The sequence below is a fragment of the Bos indicus x Bos taurus genome, chromosome 24, assembly GCF_003369695.1.
Source record: "Bos indicus x Bos taurus breed Angus x Brahman F1 hybrid chromosome 24, Bos_hybrid_MaternalHap_v2.0, whole genome shotgun sequence".
In the NCBI taxonomy this organism is placed as follows: Eukaryota; Metazoa; Chordata; class Mammalia; order Artiodactyla; family Bovidae; genus Bos; species Bos indicus x Bos taurus.
Window position 1 is genome coordinate 14,386,876 of NC_040099.1, and position 23,516 is coordinate 14,410,391.

A 23,516-nucleotide genomic window follows, 5' to 3' on the forward strand; every position below is an offset into this window, starting at 1 on the left:
TTGTCTTCACAATAATCTTTTAAGGTAGACACTATTCGTATCTTCCTATTCCTGATGGGTAACTAAGGCTGATGAATGTTAAATATCTTACCCCATGTCACACAGTATGTACTGTAACCTAAGCATATGGGCTTCAGAGCCTGCACTTATAACACTTTTTTTGTATTCTTGTGAGTGTGTGTTAGTTGCTCAGTCATGTCTGACTGTAGCTCACCAGGTTCCTCTGTCCATGGAGCCCTACAGACAAGAATACTGGAATGGGTTGCCAGGGGATCTTCCTGACCCAGGGATTGAACCCAGGTCTCCCACACTGCAGGTAGATTCTTTACCATCTGAGCCACCAGGGACACCCTCTGTATTCTTGAGCACTAACTGATTAATACCATGAAGGAAGTGAAGCTGTGAATGAGAGAGAGGATAAACTCCAATCACAAAATTAAGGATATCAGGACATTGTTGTGACATTATGAGTACCTAGCTTTATATTTAATCTGTAACCAATTTGAAAATTAAGGTAAAGTAACTACAAAGGATTGTAGTATCTTTAGGATGATGGAAATAATTTGGCTTTAAGAGGAAAGTAATACAGAGACATTACTTGGACAACAAAGGTCCGTCTTGTAAAGGCTATGGTTTTTCCAGTGGTCATGTATGGATGTGAAAGTTGGACTGTGAAGAAAGCTGAGCACTGAAGGATTGATGCTTTTGAACTGTGGTGCTGGAGAAGACTCTTGAGAGTCTCTTGGACTGAAAAGAGGTCCAACAGTCCATCCTAAAGGAGATCAGTCCTCGGTGTTCATTGGAAGGACTGATGGTGAGGCTGAAACTCTGATACTTTGGTCACCTCATGCAAAGAGTTGACTCATTGGAAAAGACCATGATGCTGGGAGGGATTGGGGGCACGAGGAGAAGGGGATGACAGAGGATGAGATGGCTGGATGGCATCACCGACTCGATGGACATGAGTTTGAGTAGACTCCGGGAGTTGGTGATGGACAGGCAGGCCTGGCGTGCTGCAATTCATGGGTCGCAAAGAGTTGGACACGACTGAGTGACTGAACTGAGCTGAATTATTGCATTTCAGGTCTCATTCTACTATATCTTCTAAGGTTAGTGGTGGAATGGAGGAAGCAGTCCATGTGAAAGAAGATGGTAACCAAAATTAAGGTATCAGCAGTAGATGAAGTGAATGGTGTGTCATAGGGGCAGGAAAAGTTTTAAGTTTTGGTGATTTGGTAGGTGGGAGAAGTGTAAAAGGAAGAAGAGAAGAAATAATTGGGGATGACTACCAGGTTTCTGTTTCAGGTAAGTGGACAGATAGCCTTGCTTCTGCTGCTGCTGCTAAGTCGCTTCGGTCGTGTCCGACTCTGTGCGACCCCATAGACGGTAGCCCACCAGGCTCCCCCGTCCCTGGGATTCTCCAGGCAAGAACACTGGAGTGGGTTGCCATTTCCTTCTCCAATGCATGAAAGTGAAAAGTGAAAGTGAAGTCGCTCAGTCATGTCCGACTCTTAGCGATGTCATGGACTGCAGCCTACCAGCCTACTCCTCCGTCCATGGGATTTTCCAGGCAATAGTACTGGAGTGGGTTGCCATTGCTTAGTATTCATAATGACTGGTGATGTCCATGTGTAGACATCTTAAAGATATGGGAATACTAGACCCACATGACCTGCCTTCCGAGAAATCTGTATGCAGGTCAAGAAGCAACAATTAGAACTGGACATGGAACAATGGACTGGTTTAAAATTGGGACAGGAGTAAATCAAAGCTGTATATTGTCACCATGCTCATTTAACTTATATGCAGAGTACATCCTGTGAAATGCTGGGCTGGATTAAGCACAAGCTGGAATCAAGATTTCAGGAAGAAATATCAATAACCTCAGCTATGCAGATGACATCACTTTTATGGCAGAAAGTAAAGAGGAACTAAAAAGCCTCTTGATTAAAGTGAAAGAAGAGAGTGAAAAAGCTAGCTTAAAACTCAACATTCAAAAAATGATCTAGGCATCCAGTCCCATCACTTCATGGAAATAGATGGAGAAACAATAGAAACAGTGACAGATTTTGTTTTCTTGAGCTCCAAATCACTGAAGATGGTGACTTCAGCCATGAAATTAAAAGACGTTTCCTCGTTGGAAGAAAAGCTTATGACAAATTTAGACAGCATATTAAAAAGCAGACATTATTTCACTGACAAAGATCCATCTAGTCAAAACTATGGTTTTTCTAGTAGTCATGTGAGAGTTGGATCATAAAGAAGGCTGAGAACCAAAGAATTGATGTTTTTGAACTGTGGTGTTGGAAAAGACTCTTGAGAGTCCCTTGGACTGCAAAGAGATCCAACCAGTCCATCCTAAAGGAAATTAGTCCTGGATATTCATTGGAAGGACTGATGCTGAAGCTCTGGTACTTTGGCCACCTGGTGTGAAGAACTGACTCATTGGAAAAGACCCTGATGCTGGGAAAGATTGAAGGCAGGAGGAGAAAGGGATGACAGAGGATGAGATGGTTGGATGGCATCATTGACTCGATGGACATGAGTTGGAGTATACTCCAGGTGTTCATGACAGACAGGGAAGCCTCGTGTGCTACAACCCATGGGATCACCAAGAGTTGTACATGACTGAGTGACTGAACCAAAGTGATTCATATGAGGTATGTATTCATATGAATACAAATGAGGTATATATTCCATGGAGTGGAATAACTAATTCACTTTATGGTGTGTTGAATTTGATGTGCCTCTAGATGTTCGAATTGGGGAAGGAAGTGACAACCCAATCCAGTATTCTTGCCTGGAGAATCCCATGGACAGAGGAGCCTGGTGGGCTGCTGTCCATAGGGTCATGCAGAGTAGGACATGACTGAAGCGACTTAGCAGCAGCAGCAGCAGCAGCAGATGTTAGAATGGAGGTGTTTACTACATGGAACATTGGTTCTGGAGCTTAGGTGAAAGATGGTTAGAAATTGAACATTATCAGCACGCAGGGCCAAAAGTCATGGGAATAGCTGAATTCACCCAAGAAGACAAAATAAAATGAGAAAAGAAATGAAAACAGAACCCAAATATTTAAGATGCAGTAAAATAAGATAATTCGTTGAAGAAATAGCTAGAGAAATCGGAGTTAAAACAAGACTGAAGTTTCTGAGAAGCCAAGGAATGAGAGCAAATTTGTTACAGTGAAGGAGTAGGAACAGTGTCCATCACGGCAGAGAGCTCAGAGTGTCTGCAGAGTAAAGTGTCCACTGGATTTAGCAGCAGAGACCACTGCTGACCATTGTGAGACTAGATCCATTGGAACAAAGGGGTGAGGAGGGGTTAGAAGGTGAAGGGAAATGAAGACAGTAATCATGGACAATACTTTCAAGGGACTGAATGGTAATAAGAGAGAGAAGCATCTAGATGGAACAGACTTGGACATATTTAATACTGATTAAAAAGCCAGTGGCAAGGGGATTTTTAAAGATAGAGAACAGAAGGAGAGTATTCTGAATAATGAGAAAAGAGATGTAAAATAAACAATTTTAACAAATAAAAAAAGTATTTTTTATAAGTGCCTCTGTATCTGACCACAATAGGGTCTGCTGTCTAGGACTGCTTCCTTAGGCGTCCCAGCAAGTCTTGTAGAAATGACGCATCCACGTGCTTTAGGAAACATAGAGCTTCAGTCACTCAGTCGTGTCTGACTTTTTGCAACCCCATGGACTGTAGCATGCCAGGATTCCCTGTCCATCATCAACTCCTGGAGTTTACCCACACTCATGTCCATCAAGTTGGTGACGCCATCCAACCATCTCATCCTCTGTCATCCCCTTCTCCTCCCACCTTCAATCTTTCCCAGCATCAGGGTCTTTTTAAAAGAGTCAGTTCTTCGCATCAGGTGGCCAATGCATTGGAGTATCACCTTCAGCATCAGTCCTTCTAATGAATATCCAAAACTGATTTCCTTTATGATGGACTGGTTGGATCTCTTTGCAGTCCAAGGGACTCTCAAGAGTCTTCTCCAACACTGCAGTTCAAAAGCATCAATTCTTTGGCATTCAGCTTTCTTCATAGTCCAACTCACATCCATACATGACTACTGGAAAATCCATAGCTTTGACTAGACAGACCTTTGATGGCAAAGTAATGTCTCTACTTTTTAATATGCTGTCTAGGTTGGTCATAACTTTTCTTCCAAGAAGCAAGCATCTTCTGATTTCATGGCTGCAGTCACCATTTTCAGTGATTTTGGAGCCCCCCAAAATAAAGTCTGTCACTATTTCCACTGTTTCTCCATCTATTTGTCATGAAGTGAAGGGAGCAGTTGTCATGATCTTAGTTTTCAGAATGGTGAGTTTTAAGCCAACCTTTTCATTCTCCTCTTTCACTTTCATCAAGAGGCTCCTTAGTTCTTCGCTTTCTGCCACAAGGGTGGTGTCATCTACATATCTGAGGTTATTGATATTTCTCCTGGCAATTTTGATTCCAGCTTGTGTTTCATCCAGCCCAGCATTTCTCATGATGTACTCTGCATATAAGTTAAATAATCAAAGTGACAGTATACAGCCTTGACATACTCCTTTCCCAATTTGGAACCAGACTGTTGTTCCATGTTCAGTTCTAACTATTGCTTCCCGACCTGCATACAGATTCCTCAACAGGCAGGTCAGGTGGTATGGTATTCCCATCTCTTTCAGAATTTTCCACAGTTTGTTATGATCCACACAGTCAAAGGCTTTGGCATAGTCAGTAAAACAGAAATAGATGTTTTTCTGGAACTCTCTTGCTTTTTCTATGATCCAGCAGATGTTGGCAATTTGATTTCTGGTTCCTCTATCTTTTCTAAATTCAGCTTGAACATCTGGAAGTTCATGGTTCACATATTGCTGAAGCCTGGCTTGGAGAATTTTGAGCATTACTTTACTAGTGTGTGAGATGAGTGCAATTGTGCAGTAGTTTGAGCATTCTTTGGCATTGCCTTTCTTTGGGATTGGAATGAAAACTGACCTTTTCCAGTCCTGTGGCCACTGCTGAGTTTTCCAAATTTGCTGGCATATTGAGGGAAGCACTTTCACAGCATCATCTTTCAGGATTTGGAATAGCTCAACTGGAATTCCATCACCTCCACTAGCTTTGTTGGTAGTGATACTTTCTAAGGCCCACTTGACTTCACATTCCAGGATATCTGGCTCTAGGTGAGTGATCACACCATCATGATTATCTTGGTCTTGAAGATCTTTTTTGTACAGTTCTTCTGAGTATTCTTGCCATCTCTTCTTAATATCTTCTGCTTGTTAGGTCCATACAATTTCCATCCTTTATTGAGCCCATCTTTGCATGAAATGTTCCCTTGGTATCTCTAATTTTCTTGAAGAGATCTCTAGTCTTTCCTATTCCATTGTTTTCCTCTATTTCTTTGCATTGATAGCTCAGGAAGGCTTTCTTATCTCTCCTTGCTATTCTTTGGAACTCTGCATTTAAATGGGTATATCTTTCCTTTTCTGCTTTTCTTTTCACTTCTCTTTTCACAGCTATTTGCAAGGCCTCCTCAGACAGCCATTTTGCTTTTTTTGCATTTCTTTTCCATGGGGATGGTCTTGATCCATGTCTCCTATACAGTGTCACAAACCTGTATCCACAGTTATTTAGGCACTCTATCAGATCTAATCCCTTGAATCTATCTGTCCCTTGATGTACTGTTCCTTCCTTTACTGTATAATCTTAAGGGATGTGATTTAGGTCATACCTGAATGGTCTAGTGGTTTTCCCTACTTTCTTCAATTTAAGTCTGAATTTGGAAATAAGGCGGAGAAGGCAATGGCACCCCACTCCAGTACTCTTGCTTGGAAAATCCCATGGACGGAGGAGCCTGTTAGGCTGCAATCCATGGGGTCGCTAAGAGTCGGACATGACTGAGCGACTTCACTTTCATGCATTGGAGAAGGAAATGGCAACCCACTCCGGTGTTCTTGCCTGGAGAATCCCAGGGATGGGGGAGCCTGGTGGGCTGCCATCTATGGGGTCGCACAGAGTCGGACATGACTGAAGTGACTTAGCATAGCATTGGCAGTAAGGAGTTCATAATCTGAGCCACAGTCAGCTCTCAGTCTTGTTTTTGCTGACTGTTTAGAGCTTCTCCATCTTTGGCTGCAAAGAACATAATCAATCTGATTTCAGTATTGACTATCTGGTGATGTCCATGTGTAGAGTCTTCTCTTGTGTTGCTGGAAGAGGGTGCTTGCCATGACCAGTGAGTTCTCTTGGCAAAACTCTACTAGCCTTTGCCCTGCTTCAATCTGTACTCCAAGGCCAAATTTGTCTGTTACTTCAGGTGTTTCTTGACTTCCTACTTTTGCATTCCAGTCCCCTATAATGAAAAGGACATCTTTTTTGGGTGTTAGTTCTAGAAGGTCCTGTAGGTCTTCATAGAAGCGTTCATCTTCAGCTTCTTCAGCATTCCAGATCAGGGCATAGACTTGGATTACCATGATATTGAATGGTTTGCCTTGGAAATTAACAGAAATCATTCTGTCATTTTTTTTTTTTTTTCATTCTGTCATTTTTGAGATTGCATCCATGTATTGCATTTTGGACTCTTGTTGACTATGATGGGAACTATATTTCTTTTAAGGGATTCTTGCCTGCAATAGTAGATATAATGGTCATCTGAGTTAATTCACCCATTCCATCCATTTTTGATTCCTAAAATGTCAATGTTCACTCTTGCCATCTCCTGTTTGTCCACTTCCAATTTGCCTTGATTCATGGATGTAACATTCCAGGTTCCTATACAATATTGCTCTTTACAGCATCGGGCCTTGCTTCAGTCACCAGTCACATCCACAACTGGGTGTGGCTTTTGCTTTGGCTCCATCTCTTCATTCTTTCTGGAGTTATTTGTCCACTGATCTCCAGTAGCATATTGGGCACCTACGCCTGGGGAATTCATCTTTCAGTGTCCTATCTTTTTGACTTTTTATACTGTTCATGGGGCTTTCAAGGGAAGAATACTGAAGTGGTTTGCCATTCCCTTCTCCAGTGGACCATGTTTTGTCAGAACTCTGACTATGACCCGTCCGACTTGGGTGGCCCTACATGGCATGTCTCATAGTTTCACTGAATTAGACAAGGCTGTGGTCCATGTGATCAGATTGGTTCATTTTCTGTGATTGTGATTTTTAGTCTGTCTGCCGTCTGATGGAAGGGGATAAGAGGCTTATGGAAGCTTCCTGATGGGAGAGACTGACTGAGGGGGAAACTGGGTCTTGTTTGATGGGTGAAGCCATGCTCAGTAAATCTTTAATCCAATTTTCTGTTAATGGGTGGAGCTGTGTTCCCTCCCTGTTATTTACCTAAGGCCAAACCATGCTGGAGGTAATGAAGATAATGGGTACCTCCTTCAAAAGGTCCCATACATGTACTGCTGCACTCAGTGCCCCAACCCTGTAGCAGGCCACCATGACCCACGTCTCTGCTGGAGACTCCTGGACACGCCTGGGCGAGTCTGGTCAGTTTCTTGTGGGTTCACTGCTCCTTTCTCATGGGTCCTGGTGCACACAGTGTTCTATTTATGCCCTCCAAAAATCTATTTCCCAGTCCTGTGTCAGTTCTGGCAGCTGTATGATGGTGTTAGTAGCGAACTGCTCCAAGAGGGCTTAAGCCATACCCAAGTCTGCTGCACCCAGAGCCCCTGCCCCTGCAGCAGTCCACTGCTGACCAGTACCTCCACAGGAGATTCTCAAACACAGTTCTGTCTCAGTCTCTGGATCCTGGTGCACACAAGGTTTGTTTGAGCCCTCTGAGCATCTTTGATGGGAATGAGGTCTGATTCTAAACACAAATTCGCCCCTCCTACCATCTTGCTAGGGCTTCTCTGACCTTGGATGTGGTATATCTCCTTAAAGTCACTCCAGCGCTGCACAGTCCCCACTCTAGCGCCTACCGTCTTGCTGGGGCTTCTCTTTTGCCCTTAGATGTGGGGAATCTCCTCACATCCGCTCCAGTGCCACACAGCTGGAAACATAGCTCTCTCTCTGAAGAGGATTTGAGGACCAATGTGCCTGGACAACCTCATGGTCTTGTCTATGGGAGAAGAGGGTTATCCAGGAGAGATCCTTTCAGAACACTCTATGAAGATGAACACAGATACAAAATGATCTGTGTTTTAGCAATGATGACTAAAACAATAAATAGGAAAGGGGAATGTGTAACACTATCAAACTTAATGGTTCTGGTCTGGCAAACCCTGGACCTGTGAGGTGAAATATAAGCCATGTTTCTTTGGCAACGAGTAGATAGTCCAGTGAACTGTATATATGAAGATGACTTGGGGCACAACAAAGTGAAAAAGAAAACAAAAACACTACTGAGCCTGGGATGGGACGCCAAGCCCCTGAGCAGCTGCAGTATGTCTATTTTTCAGAGAAAATGCTGATCTCTTATACTCCTTTTCTTTCATTCAGTCATTGAAGTCAACATTTAATTTGGCCTCTGTCTGTATGCAAAGCACTGTGTTGAGTTCTGGGGGTTTAAAAATGAGGAAGCCCCATTGCTATCTTCTTAGAATCATAATTTCCTAGGAAAGGTAGACAAAGACACACAGTCCCTGTGTTGTGTAGTGTACTAACTACATTACTATCTGTAATAAAGACATTCAGAAAGAACCATGGGTGCCTAACACTTCCTAGGCTAAGGGGAAAATTCAGACAAGAGTATAAGAGTTTCCTTTTAATTTGAAACTACATGGAATAAACAAGTCTATTTCGGTCATACTTTTTCACAAAGCTATTTTATCTGGATTTTTAAAATGTATCTTTTATCTCCATGAGGGGCTCCATATCCCATTTACATCTGCTGAACATGTTGACATGACTATGTTTATCAAAGGATCATAAAATTCCACAGCTGGGTGAGACCTCAGAAATCATTCTAAACACTTTATTGTTAGTTGAGGGACTCTACCATTATTCAGAGGATAAGATGGTTGGATGGCATCACTGACTCGATGGACATGAGTTTGAGTGAGCTCCAGGAGTTGGTGATGGACAAGGAAGCGTGGCATTCTGCAGTCCATGGGGTTGCAAAGAGTCGGAAAAGACTGAATGACTAAACTGAACTGATCAATAAGTTGCTATTATCTATATAAATTACCCATTACCAAACAACTCTAAAATGGTTATTTTCACTTTTTTGTAATGTCTTCCATTTATATCTGTCTCCTGTTCAGTTGCTTCAGTCGTGTTCGACTCTTTGTGACCCCATGGACCATAGCCTGCCAGGTTCCTCTATCTATGGGATTTTCCCAGCAATATACTGGAGTAGGTTGCCATGTCCTTCTCTAGGGGATCCTCTGACCCAGGGATCAAACACTTGTCTGCTCCACATCTCCTGCATTGTAGATGGATTCTTTTTTTCTTTTTTTATTAATTTATTGGAGAATAATTGCTTTACAGAATTTTGTTTTCTGTCAAACCTCAACAAGAATCGGCCATAGGTACACACATATCCCCTCCCTTTTGAACCTCCCTCCCATCTCCCACCCCATCCTGCCCCTCTAGATTGATACAGAGCCCCTCAGTTTCCTGAGCCATATAGAAAATTCCCATTGGCTATCTATTTTACATTGGTAATGTAGGTTTCTATGTTACTCTTTCCATACATCTCACCCTCTCCTACCCTCTCCCCAATGTCCATAAATCTATTCTCTATGTTTGTTTCTCCATTGCTGCCCTGTAAATAAGTTCTTCAGAGCCATTTTTCTAGATTCCATACATATGTGTTAGAATACCATATTTATCTTTCTCTTTCTGACGCACTTCACTCTGTATCATAGGCTCTAGGTTCATCCACCTCATCAGAATTGACTCAAATGTGTTCCTTTTTATAGCTGAGTAATAATCCATTGTGTATATGTACCATGACCTCTTTATCCATTCATCTGTTGATGGACATCTAGGTTGCTTCCATGTTCTAGCTATTGTAAATAGTGCTGAAATAAACAATGGGATGCATGTGTCTTTTTCAATTTTGGTTTCCTCAAGGTATATGCCAAGGAGTAGGATTCTTGGGTCATATGGTGGTTTCATTCCTAGGTTTTTAAAGGAATCTCCATACTATCTTCCATGGTGGCTGTATTAATTTACATTCCCACCAACAGTGCAAGAGCATTCCCTTTTCTCCACACCCTCTCCAACATCTATTGTTTGTAGACTTTTTGATGATTGCCATTCTGAATGGTGTGAGGTGACATCTCATTGTGGTTTTGATTTGCATTTCTCTAATAATGAATGATGTTGAGCATCTTTTCATGTGTTTGTTAGCCATCTGTATGTCTTCTTTGGAGAAATGTCTGTTTAGGTCTTTTTCCCATTTTTTGACTGAGTTGTTTCTTTTTTTGGCATTGAATTGTATGAGCTGCTTGTATATTTTGGAAATTAATCCTTTGTCAGTTGTTTCATTTGCTATTACTTTCTCCCATTCTGAAAGTTGTCTTTTCACCTGGCTTATAGTTTCTTTTGCTGTTAAAAACTTTTCAATTTGATCAGGTCCCAATTGTTTACTTTTGTTTTTATTTACATTACTCTAGGAGATGGGTCATAAAGGTTCTTGTTTTGATTTATGTCATTGAATGTTCTATGTTCTTCTCTAAGAGTTTTATAGTTTCTGGTCTTACATTTAGGTCTTTAATCCATTTTGAGTTTATCTTCTTGTATGGTATTAGGAAGTTTTCTAATTTCATTCTTTTACATGTAGCTGTCCAGTTTTCCCAGCACCATTTATTGAAGAGGCTGTCTTTGCCCCATTGCATATTCTTCCCTCCTTTGTCAAAAATTAAGGTATCCATAGGTGCATGGGTTTATTTCTGGGCTTTCTATCTTGTTCCATTGGTCTATATTTCTGTTTTTGTGCCCATACCATACTGTCTTGATGACTGTAGCTTTGTAGTATAATCTGAAGTCAGGAAGGTTGATTCCTCCAGTTCCATTCTTCTTTTTTTTTTTTTTTTTTCAGTTCCATTCTTCTTTCTCAAGACTGCTTTGGCTATTTGGGGTCTTTTGTGTTTCCATACGAATTGTAAAATTTTTTGTTCTAGTTCTGTGAAAAACGCCAGTGGTAATTTGATCAGATTAGATCAGTCGCTCAGTCATGTCCGACTCTTTGTGACCCCATGAATCGCAGCACGCCAGGCCTCCCTGTCCATCACCAACTCCCGGAGTTCACTCAGACTCACGTCCATCGAGTCAGTGATGCCATCCAGCCATCTCATCCTCTGTCGTCCCCTTCTCCTCTTGCCCCCAATCCCTCCCAGCATCAGAATCTTTTCCAATGAGTCAACTCTTCGCATGAGGTGCCCCAAGTACTGGAGTTTCAGCTTTAGCATCATTCCTTCCAAAGAACACCCAGGGCTGATCTCCTTTAGACTGGACTGGTTGGATCTCCTTGCAGTCCAAGGGACTCTCAAGAGTCTTCTCCAACACCACAGTTCAAAAGCATCAATTTTTTGGCGCTCAGCCTGCTTCACAGTCCAACTCTCACATCCATACATGACCACAGGAAACCATAGCCTTGACTAGATGAATCTTTGTTGGCAAACTAATGTCTCTGCTTTTGTATATGCTATCTAGGTTGGTCATAACTTTCCTTCCAAGGAGTAAGTGTCTTTTAATTTCATGGCTGCAGCCACCATCTGTAGTGATTTTGGAGCCCAGAAAAATAAAGTCTGACACTGTTTCCACCATTTCCCCATCTATTTCCCATGAAGTGCTGGGACCGGATGCCATGATCTTCGTTTTCTGAATGTTGAGCTTTAAGCCAACTGTTTCACTCTCCACTTTCACTTTCATCAAGAGGCTTTTTAGTTCCTCTTCACTTACTGCCATAAGGGTGGTGTCATCTGCATATCTGAGGTGATTGATATTTCTCCTGGCAATCTTGATTCCAGCTTGTGTTTCTTCCAGTCCAGCATTTCTCATGATGTATTCTGCGTATAAGTTAAATAAACAGGGTGACAATATTCAGCCTTGACAAACTCCTTTTCCTGTTTGGAACCAGTCTGTTGTTCCATGTCCAGTTCTAACTGTTGTTTCCTGACCTGTATACAAATTTCTCAAGAGGCAGATCAGGTGGTCTAGTATTCCCATCTCTTTCAGAATTTTCCATAGTTTATTGTGATCCACACAGTCAAAGGCTTTGGCATAGTCAATAAAGCAGAAATAGATGCTTTTCTGGAACTCTCTTGCTTTTTCCATGATCCAGCAGATGTTGGCAATTTGGTCTCTGGTTCCTCTGCCTTTTCTAAAACCAGCTTGAACATCAGGAAGTTCACGGTTCACATATTGCTGAAGCCTGGCTTGGAGAATTATGAGCATTACTTTACTAGCGTGTGAGATGAGTTCAATTGTGCAGTAGTTTGAGCATTCTTTGGCATTGCCTTTCTTTGGGATTGGAATGAAAACTGACCTTTTCCAGTCCTGTGGCCACTGCTGAGTTTTCCAAATTTGATGACATATTGAGTGTAGCACTTTCACAGCATTATCTTTCAGGATTTGAAATAGATCAACTGGAATTTCATCATCTCCACTAGCTTTGTTCGTAGTGATGCTTTCTAAGGCCCACTTGACTTCACATTCCAGGATATCTGGCTCTAGGTGAGTGACCACACCATCATGACTATCTGGGTCGTGAAGATCTTTTTTGTACAGTTCTTGCTATCTCTTAATATCTTCTGCTTCTGTTAGGTCCATACCATTTCTGTCCTTTATCGAGCTCATCTTTGCATGAAATGTTCCTTTGGTATCTCTGATTTTCTTGAAGAGATCCCTAGTCTTTCCCATTCTATTGTTGTCCTCTATTTCTTTGCATTGATCGCTGAAGAAGGCTTTCTTATCTCTTCTTGCTATTCTTTGGAACTCTACATTCAAATGTTTATATCATTCCTTTTCTCCTTTGCTTTGACAGGAATCACATTGAATCTGTAGATTGCCTTTGGTAGTATAGTCATTTTCACAATATTGACTTCCTACCCTGGAACATAGAATATCTCTCCATCTGTTTATATCATCTTTGATTTCTTTCATCAGTATTATAATTTTCTATGTACAGTTCTTTTCTCTCCTTAGGTAAGTTTATTCCTAGATATTTAATTCTTTTTGTTGCAATGGTGAAGGAGATTGATGCCTTAATTTCTTTTTCTGATTTCTTATTTTTAGTATATAAAAAAGCAAGTGATTTGTGTATTGATTTTGTATCCTGAAACTTTGCTAAATTCACTGACTAGCTCTAGTAATTTTTTGATACTGTCTTTAGGGTTTTCTGTGTACAGTATCATATCACCTGCAAATAGTGAGAGCTTTACTTCTTTTCCACTCTGGATTCTTTTTATTTCTTTTTCTTCTCTGATTGCTGTAACTAAGACTTACAGAACTATGTTGAATAATATTGGTGACAGTGGACACCCTTGTCTTGTTCCTGATCTTAGGGGGAATTCTTTCAGTTTTTCACCATTGAGAATAATGTTTGCTGTAGGCTTATCAAATATGGCCTTTACTATGTTGAAGTAGGTTTCTTCTATGCCCATTTTTTGAAGAGTTTAAAAGGAGTACATCAAGGCTGTATACTGTCATGCTGCTTCTTTAACTTATATGCAGAGTACATCATGAGAAACACTGGGCTGAAAGAAGCACAAGCTGGAATCAAGATTGCTGGGAGAAATATCAATAACCTCAGATATGCAGATGACACCACCCTTACAGCAGAAAATGAAGAGGAACTAAAAAGCCTCTTGATGAAAGTACAAGAGGAGACTGAAAAAGTTGGCTTAAAACTCAACATTCAGAAAACTAAGATCATGGCATCTGGTCCCATCACTTCATGGGAAATAGATGGGGAAACAGTGTCAGACTTTATTTTTGGGGGCTCCAAAATCACTGCAGATGGTGATTGCAGCCATGAAATTAAAAGACGCTTACTCTTTGGAAGGAAAGTTATGACCAGCCTAGATAGCATATTGAAAAGCAGAGACATTACTTTGCCAACAAAGGTCTGTCTAGTCAAGGCTATGGTTTTTCCAGTGGTCATGTATGGATGTGAGAGCTGGACTATGAAGAAAGCTGAGCGCCAAAGAATTGATGCTTTTGAACTGTGGTGTTGGAGAAGACTCTTGAGAGTCCCTTGGACTGCAAGGAGATCCAACCAGTCCATTCTGAAGGAGATCAGCCCTGGGTGTTCTTTGGAAGGAATGATGCTAAAGCTGAAACTCCAGTACTTTGGCCACCTCACGCGAAGAGTTGACTCATTGGAAAAGACTCTGATGCTGGGAGGGATTGGGGGCAGGAGGAGAAGGAGACGACAGAGGATGAGATGGCTGGATGGCATCACTGACTCGATGGACGTGAGTCTGAGTGAAGTCCGGGAGTTGGTGATGGACAGGGAGGCCTGGCGTGCTGTTATTCATGGGGTCACAAAAAGTCAGACACGACTGAGCCATGGAACTGAACTGAACTGAATCATAAATGGGTGCTGAATTTTGTCAAGGGCGTTTTCTGCATCTATTGAGATGGTCAAATGGTTTTTATCTTTCAATTTGTTAATATGGTGTATCACATTGATTGATTTGCATATATTGAAGAATCTTTACATTCCTGGAATAAACCCAACTTGATAATGGTGTATGAGCTTTTTGATATGTTGCTGAATTCTGTTTGTTAGAATTTTGTTGAGGATTTTTGCATCTATGTTCATCAGTGATATTGGCCTGTAGTTTTCTTTATTTGTATTGTCTTTGTCTGGTTTTGGTATCAGGGTGATGCTGCCTCATAGAATGAGTTTAGAAGTGTTCCTTCCTCTGTAAAACTTTGAGAGTTTTAGAGGGATAGTCATTAGCTCTTCTCTAAATGTTTGATAGAATTCTCCTGTAAAGCCATCTGGTACTGGGATTTTGTTTTCTGGGAGATTTTTGATCACAGCTTTGATTTCAGTGCTTGTAATTGGGTTGCTCAGAATTTCTATTTCTTCCTGGTTCAGTCTTGGAAGATTGAACTTTACTAAGAATCTATCCATTTCTTCCAGGTTACCCATTTTATTGCCATATAGTTGTTTATAATTGTCTCTCATAATCCTTTGTACTTCTGCATTGTCTGTTGTAACCTCTCCTTTTTCATTTCTAATTTTGTTGATTTGATTCTTCTCTCTTTTTTCCTTGATGAATCTGGCTAAAGGCTTGTTATCTTTGTTTATCTTCTCAAAGAATCAGCTTGTAGTTTTATTTATCCTTACTATTGTTTCTTTCATTTCTTTTTCATTTATTTCTGCTCAGACCTGTATGATTTCTTTCCTTGTACTAATTTTTTTTGTTGTTGTTGTTGTTCTTTTTCTAGTTGTTTTAGGTGGAAAGTTAGGTTGTCTATTTGATGTTTTTCTTGTTTCTTGAAGTATTGTATTGCTATAAACTTCCCTCTTAGAACTGCTTTTGCTGCATCCCATAAGTTTTGAGTTGTTTTGAGTTGTCGTGTTTTCATGCTTATTTGTTTCTAGAAATTTTTTGATTTTCCTTTTGATTTTTTCAGTAGCCTGTTGGTTATTTAGAAATGTGTTGTTTAATCTTCATGTGTTTGTGCTTCTTACAATTTTTTTTTGTAATTGATATCTAGTTTCATAGCGTTGTGGTCATAAAAGATACTTGATATGATATCAACTTTCTTAAATTTACTGAGGTTTAATTTACGACCCTAGATGTGGTCTATCCTGGAGAATGTTCCATGTGTACTTGTAAAGAAGGTGTATTCTTCTGCATTTGGATGGAATGAGATCCATCTCATCTAAGGTATCATTTAACACTTGTGTTTCCTTATTAATTTTCTGTTTTGATAATCTGTCCATTAGTGTGAGTGGGATGTTAAAGTCTACTATTATTGTGTTACTGTCAATTTCTCCTTTTGTGTCTGTTAGTGTCTTTCTTATGTATTGAGGTGCTCCTTGAGGTGCATAGATATCTACAATTGTTATGTCTTCCTCTCAGATTGATCCCTTGATCATTATGTAGTGTCCTTCCTTATCTCTTATAATATTCTTTATTTTAAGATCTATTTTGTCTAACAGGAGGATTGCTATTCCAGCTTTCTTTTGCTTCTCATTTGCATGGAATATATTTTTCTATCCTCTCATTTTCGGTCTATATGTGTCTTTAGGTCTGACAGGTTTCTTGTAGACAGTATATATATGGGTCTTGTTTTTGTATCCATTCAGCCAGTCTGTGTCTTTTGGTTGGAACATTTAATCCATTTACATTTAAAGTAATCTTTGATATATGCATTCCTATTGCTGTTTTCGTAATTGTTTGGGGTTGTTTTGTAGATCTTTTTTCTTCTCTTGTATTTATTGACTGTATAAGTCCCTTTAACATTTGTTGCAAAGCTGGTTTGGTGGTACTGAATTCGCTTAATTTTTGCTTTTCTGAAAAACTTTTTATTTCTCCATCAATTTTGAATGAGATCCTTGCTGTGTACAGTAATCTTGATTGTAGATTTTTCCCTTTCAGGACTTTAAATATATCCTGCCATTCCCTTCTGGCCTGCAGAGTTTCTGCTGTTAAGCATATGGAGTTAAGCATATGTTACTTGTTGCTTCTCTCTTGTTGCTTTTCATATTCTTTCTTTGTGTTTAGTCTTTGTTAGTTTGATTTGTATGTGTCTTAGTGTGTTTCTCCTTGGGTTTATCCTGTATGGGACCCTTGTGCTTCTTGGACTTGATTCGCTACTGCCTTTTCCATATTGGGGAAATTTTAACTATGGTGGTGATGGTGGTTTAGTCGCTAAGTCGTGTCTGACTCTTGGGATCCCAAGGACTGTAGCCTGTCAGGCTCCTCAGTCTATAGGATTCTATTTTCAACTACAATCTCTTAAAAAATGTTCTCATACCCTTTCTTTTTCTCTTCTCCTTCTGGGACCCCTATAATTCTAATGTTGTTGTGTTTGATATTGTTCCAGAGGTCGATAAGACTATCCTCAGTACTTTTAATTCTTTTTACTTTATTCTGCTCTTCAGAAGTTATTTCTACTAATTTATTTGCCAGCTCACTGATTCGTTCTTCTGCTTCGGATATTCTGCTGTTGATTGCTTCCATGTGGTCACAAAGAGTTGGACATGATTGAACAACTGAACTGAACTGAGAGTTTTAAATTTCAGTAATTGTGTTGTTTGTCTCTGTATGTTTATTCTTTAATTCTTCTAGGTCTTTGTTAACTGATCCTTGCATTTTCTCCATTTTGCTTTCAAGTTTTTGATCATCTTTACTATCATTATTCTGAATTCTCATTTAGATAGTTTGCTTATTTCCTCTTCATTTATTTGGACTTCTGTGTTTGTAGTTTTTTGCTTCATTTGTGTAGTATTTCTCTGTCTTTTCATTCTTCTTCTTCTTTTTTTAAACTTATTGTGTTTGAGGTCTCCTTTCCCCTGGCATGGTTTCTTCCCTCCTAAGGCTGGTCCAGTGGTTTGTGTAAGCTTTGTATAAGGTGAGATTTATTCTGAGTTTTTGTTTTTTTTTGCTTGTTTTTCCTCTAATGGGAAAGGCTGAATGAGGTGGTAATCCTGTCTGCTGATTGGGTTTATAATTTTGTTTGTTGTTTAGATGAAGTGTCCTGCACAGGGTGCTACTGGTGTTTGGGTGATGCAGGTCTTTTATTCAAGTGGTTTCCTTTGTGAGTTCTCACTATTTGATATACCCTAAGGTTAGTTCTCTGTTGGTCTAGGGTCTTGGAGTCAGTGCTCCCACTCCAAAGGCTCAGGGCTTGATTTCAAGATGGTAGCTGTCCAGACCCTGGTGGCCATCCCCACTGCCAGTTTTAAGATCCCTGCAGGAGAATGGCAGGACCTGATGGCTCCTGGATCTTGCAGCCAGATCTGCTCGTTCTCTCTCTTGATTTTAGGGGACCAACTTGGGGTGCTTCAGCGACAGCCCTCAGGCAACTGAGGTTGGCCGGTACCAGTTCAGGTCACCACTACTGGCATGGGACTCAGTGCACTGAACAGGGTCCCTCCTGGCCAGTGCCAAGGATGTGACAGCTGCTAGGGACACATAGGAAATGCCTAGATGGATTCTTTATTACTGAGCCACCAGGGGCATAAGACTCATATTTTTATGGTTACTGAAGTAAAAATAAAATATTTTGTATTATTATTCAACATTGAATTAAAAGCATTTTTCCATATTACTACACAGTTTTTGTAATTTTAATTTGAACGCCTGCATGATAGTCTATTGTTTTGTTCTACCTTGAATGACTACATCGTTCCTATAATTTAGGATATGTACAGCCACCCCACTTTATAACTGAAGAAACTGAGACAGGGCAAATACTCCATGCTTTGAATCTTTGTGAGTCCTTTCTCTTTGTCATGCTGTAGCTTTCATAGGGAAGATGAGAGTTATTACTGGAAAAAAGTTCTGTGAGGTTAGTTTCTTTAATGTTGGTGCATCATTTGGTATTTGTAAAAGATTAGATCATAATAAAAAATAAGATAACTGCTTTAGAGGACTGGTCAATACACAAGGGAACAGGGGTCATATTTTCCTTTGATGCAACAGTGGCCTCTTTTGCTGTGTTGGGCAGATCCCCCGGAGACTTTGTATTCTCATATATGCATATGAATTGGCAGTATGAACTTACTTTATGCTTCAAATATTTATACCAGTAGCAGGTTTCTGAAGAATTGAAATAAATGTGGTTAAGGCTGATATAGGTGGAAGCTGGTGGACTAGGTCTGCTGATTGGAAACTGTTTTGCTAGAGTGTGCTTTGGAGAAAGAGAACACTACCATGGTGGAGAGGAGGGTATTGAGAACTTCAGTATGGAGTTACTGATAGGAGGTAGGGGATGCCTATCAGACATCTCAAAAACTAGAATATTTGTGCTGGAAGGGACATTAAGACCATTTTCAACTTATCAAGTACCTATTAAAATAGCAGGAATTGAACTAAAACTCAGATATCATAATGCCAAGTTGAGTGCATTGTGCATCACAGAATGATTCCAGTGACAAATTTTCCTCCTTCAATTACTAAGAACTTTTCACATATGGAAACAATTTTAATATCTTTAAAAAACTCTGATAACTCTATTTGTATTTCCAGATACCAGAAAAACATATATGGTTATGTTCCTCCTCCATATGCTGGAGATGAAGTAACTCTTCCAAATTGAAGAGTCTGTGATTATAATCTTTAGCTTTGTTTCAGTATGTCTTGAAATATATGTTTTAGAATATAGATAATATAAATAGACTAGCAGTGGACTCATTCAGAAACACCTCTGTAAACCACATTTCTAGAAACAGTGAGATAATTGGGTCAGAGTTGAAGGTATAGATAGATAAAGAGTTGGATGCAGGAGGAAAAGGAGTAGAAAACTCTTAGGTAACTTCCCCTCCTAGGATCTCAAAGACTATGTGTAAGGAAAACAATAGAACCATACAATTTTAGTTTTAGGATTACTACCAGAAAGCATGTTATCTCATATTTTTCCTTTATAGGTTTAAAAACTAAAATTTAGAAAGACTTGTCCAGATTTTAAGAGCTTTTCATTGAAAACATAAGTCCATGTTTTCTTTTGTCTCTAAATCTAGTGCTTTTTGTCAACTAATGTAATAATTATGTGTTAATACTGTTGCCATGAAATAGGATAAGTGTCAATGTCCACAAAAGATGACATGGGAAGCATGTTATTATCCCTAAGGCTACCAAGTAGGGTTACATAAAAAGAAATGCAGTATAGACTCCAAGAGTTTGATTGTGGCTTTCGGTTGGAAAGTCTGAGCAAAATTCACAGAAGGCTAGTTCAAAGGAAGTAAACCTTGTGGAGGTGAGGCCTGAGCTAGCCTCTAAAGGATTGAACTTGAAATAGGTGGTAGTTGAAGGAGGGTACATTTCAGGCAGTAAGTACTAGCATTGCTACAGGAAGAACCTGTTACTGTGGAGAGCATCCACTTCATTCTTTATAATAGGTTTAATATTCTCATTCTAATCCATGTAAATAACATTGAATAAGTTACATAACCACTCTTGTCCTCTTTCTTTAGCAGTAAGGAGGAGTGAATAATAAAGCAGGGCTTCCTGTTAGAGAGAAACCAGGAGGCATCGTGAATATGAAGCAGTACAAAGAATTTTATTCACATAAAGGGGAAGGAGAATATGCTCCACAAAATTCTACAGCCAGAATTTCGAAGCATCATTGTTGCCTAATGATAGTTTTAGCTTTGCCCTCGGTGGATATATAGTTGGAGTTTTGCAACTGAAAAATATCTTTGTAATGTTTTGCCTGGATCAAAGCACACATAAAGCCTGATTGAATGGAAAAAAAGGCAAAAGCTATAGGTGAGAACCTCAGCATTATGACAGGTGGCCCTCGGGTTTTTGCTGATGTCCTATATGGCTAAAATGTTCTGAAACCTTTGTAAGCAGACTGAAAAATTCAACTACACACACACACACACATATATACGTATATATTTATATGTCCAGAACTGGTGCTCCTGCCTTTCTGGAGGTCAGAGTTACTACAGATGGAAAGAACAACACTTTGGGCTTTTCTTTCCCAAGTGTGTGAGGCTGTACCCCTAAAGAAGAGATATTTGTGAGAAGAAAAGTGGAACTGCAGAATGTTGGAAGACTGTAAGAGAGAATAAAGTTACAGAAATGTGCTTAAATAAGAGCTAGTCTCTGTAGCACAATCCAGGTTTTTCAGTCTTAGATATACAATGGATTCCCTGAAATAAGGAAATTTTATGAATAGATGGAAATACCTTATAATCAATTGTTTGCCTATAAATGAGAACCAGAGAAATCTTTATTTAAAAAGGGTGAGATTGGTGTTTCTGTTACTGGGTGGAGAGACCTCTTACTGTTCTATGCTGTGGTTTTTAATGACATCTGTATACACGGAGAAGGCAATGGCACCCCACTCTGGTACTCTTGCCTGGAGGGTCCCATGGATGGAGGAGCCTGGTGGGCTGCAGTCCATGGGGTCGCGAAGGGTTGGACATGACTGAGCGACTTCACTTTCACTTTTCACTTTCATGCATTGAAGAAGGAAATGGCAACCCACTCCAGTGTTCTTGCCTGGAAGATCCCAGGGACGGGGAAGCCTGGTGGGTGGCTGTCTATGGGGTCGCACAGAGTCGGACATGACTGAAGCGACTTAGCAGCAGCAGCAGTATACACTGAAGACTTATCTTTTATCATTATTCCAGATAGATTGAAAGCAAGAACTGTTACCATTAGTTCTGTAAATTCTAACCAAACCTGGATAAATCATATTGTGAGTAAATACTCTTCATGGTTACTTGTACTTCTAGTGTCATTGACATCTTTTTCTTTAAAGAACTATGTCCAGTTCTTATCTTTGACTTCCTAAACCATGTCCTTACCTTCCTTGCCAATTATCTTAAGATCTTCTAGCAATATCACTTCCTGCTTAAAGGACAATTTTTGCGTGTCCCCAAATCCCTTCGCTATTAATACATATGGGCTATGTGTAATAAGACAGATGGAAAAATAGAAAGTTCAGTTTAGAAAAGATACATACATGATTGAGCTCCAAAATTCAAACACACACACACACACACTCACACATTCCCCCAAACCCTCCCTAATTTGGATATTTTTTTTCCCCACTGTAATGACTATTTATACAGTTAAATTCACCTGCATTGTAAGCTTCTGAGGATTAGGAAGATTATCCTTTGCTTTCATTTTATTTCTATCCCCACTCCAATATGTAACATAAAGTATTGTCCTTAAAAAGTGTTTAATAAATACAGATTAAATGATTATTTATTTACCAAATTGACTGGCTTATCAATATGCCATGGACAGTTTGACTTCTGAGACTAGTTGGGCAATTTCACAGGAGATATAGGGAGGGTTTCAGGCACCATGTCATATTTATCTTCATCTTCCTTGTGTTGGTTAACCTCATGTTCCACTCAGTGCTCTCTATAGGTAGATGCTCCATTTCTGTTTATTGAATAAAAATTAGTTTCCATTGTTGAGCAATAGCTCCTCAATTAAGTTCTGTTATGAGAACCTGTACCACCATATTAAATTTAAAAAGAACACAAAATTGCTGCTGTATGACCTGGCTTTTCAGTATTGAGAATCTAATATAATAATAGAGGGTTATTTCCTTGAGGGTGTAGCATCTCTCTAGCCAGTTGCTCATTGTTACATGCATGGCAAGCACCTTAGAGTTAAAAGGTTCTCCCTTATCTGGGAGGAAAGAAATGAAAACCACTTACCTGGTCAACATTATTTCATAGGGTGCTGGGGAATAAATCAGGCTTGGCATGACCTTCATTGAAATTTCAGATTTATTTACAGAGGTTTGTGCTGATCGCTTTATCTACTGGAGGCTCCGTTTCCCCTTGGTGACTCATAAGTAATGTGGTCCACGCAAACCCGTGTAAATAGAGCTAATATTTCAAGGGAAGTCATGCTATATACTCTTCCCCTGAGAATAGATGATGGCTGACTGCTAGGCTGATATGAATTGATCTCTGTGAGGGAGAAGAGGGATTGTGTGGCCCAAAGGGCAGTATCCAGGGTTTGTGAATTCTAAGAGGGGCTAAGGTACACTGGATCAAAGTGTGTTCATGTGGTGTGTTTCTACTCATGAGCAAAAATCAACAACAGAAAACAAAATATAATAATTCTAATTTTATTTTATTTTTAAACTTTACATAATAACTCACTCAAATCTTCAATGGCCTACAAAGTTATCATTGATTTTTCTAAATTTATTTGTGCATATTTTTTTCTTTGAGCTGCTAAATCCAGTGGTTTCCAAAGAAGAGTTTGGACCTGCAAGTAAATATATCTTTAAGTTGGTTGCCTCTATTAATTCCACTTCCTTTTTTTGTTTATCCCAGTTTCAGTCCCTCACCACACCTCTCTTTCCTTGCCTTCTAATATACTTTTCTGGGATTTCTTGAACTTATGTAGCTCTTTTGGCCCAATTCTACTTAGCCCTCTATTCTATTTAGGCCTCTACAGTCAGCAGCCCTCATTTATAGCTCAGAGACTTTCCCACACATATTCAGAGAAACCAACCCATCTACCTGCACTATAGAGTGAAATGTAAGGCTTCTGAAAAATAGGAACAAGCTTTTTTTTCATAAAACATTTGCACACAATGTAAACTGCTGTGCTCTAGGGTTTTTATTTCTGCTTTATGATATATGATTGTATTAAACCTTTTAAGTGTTATTGTTTAAGAAGTCTAGAAGGGAGTTAGATAAGTGTATTAGAATCAATCAAGAAGTAGCAAATTTGGGGCATTCTATGGCCTCAGTGTATTGTTGCTCACTATGTGGGATAAAGATCTTGTGAACTTACAATGGGTTTGAGAAAACAAGACTCTGAGAACAAACCGTGAAAGACGCAAGTCTGTATAAAATTAGCTGTGTGGTACTGATTTAAGTGATATTCTAAATACATATGTGGTCATGCCCCTCTCCTTAAAATCATGAGCTTTTTG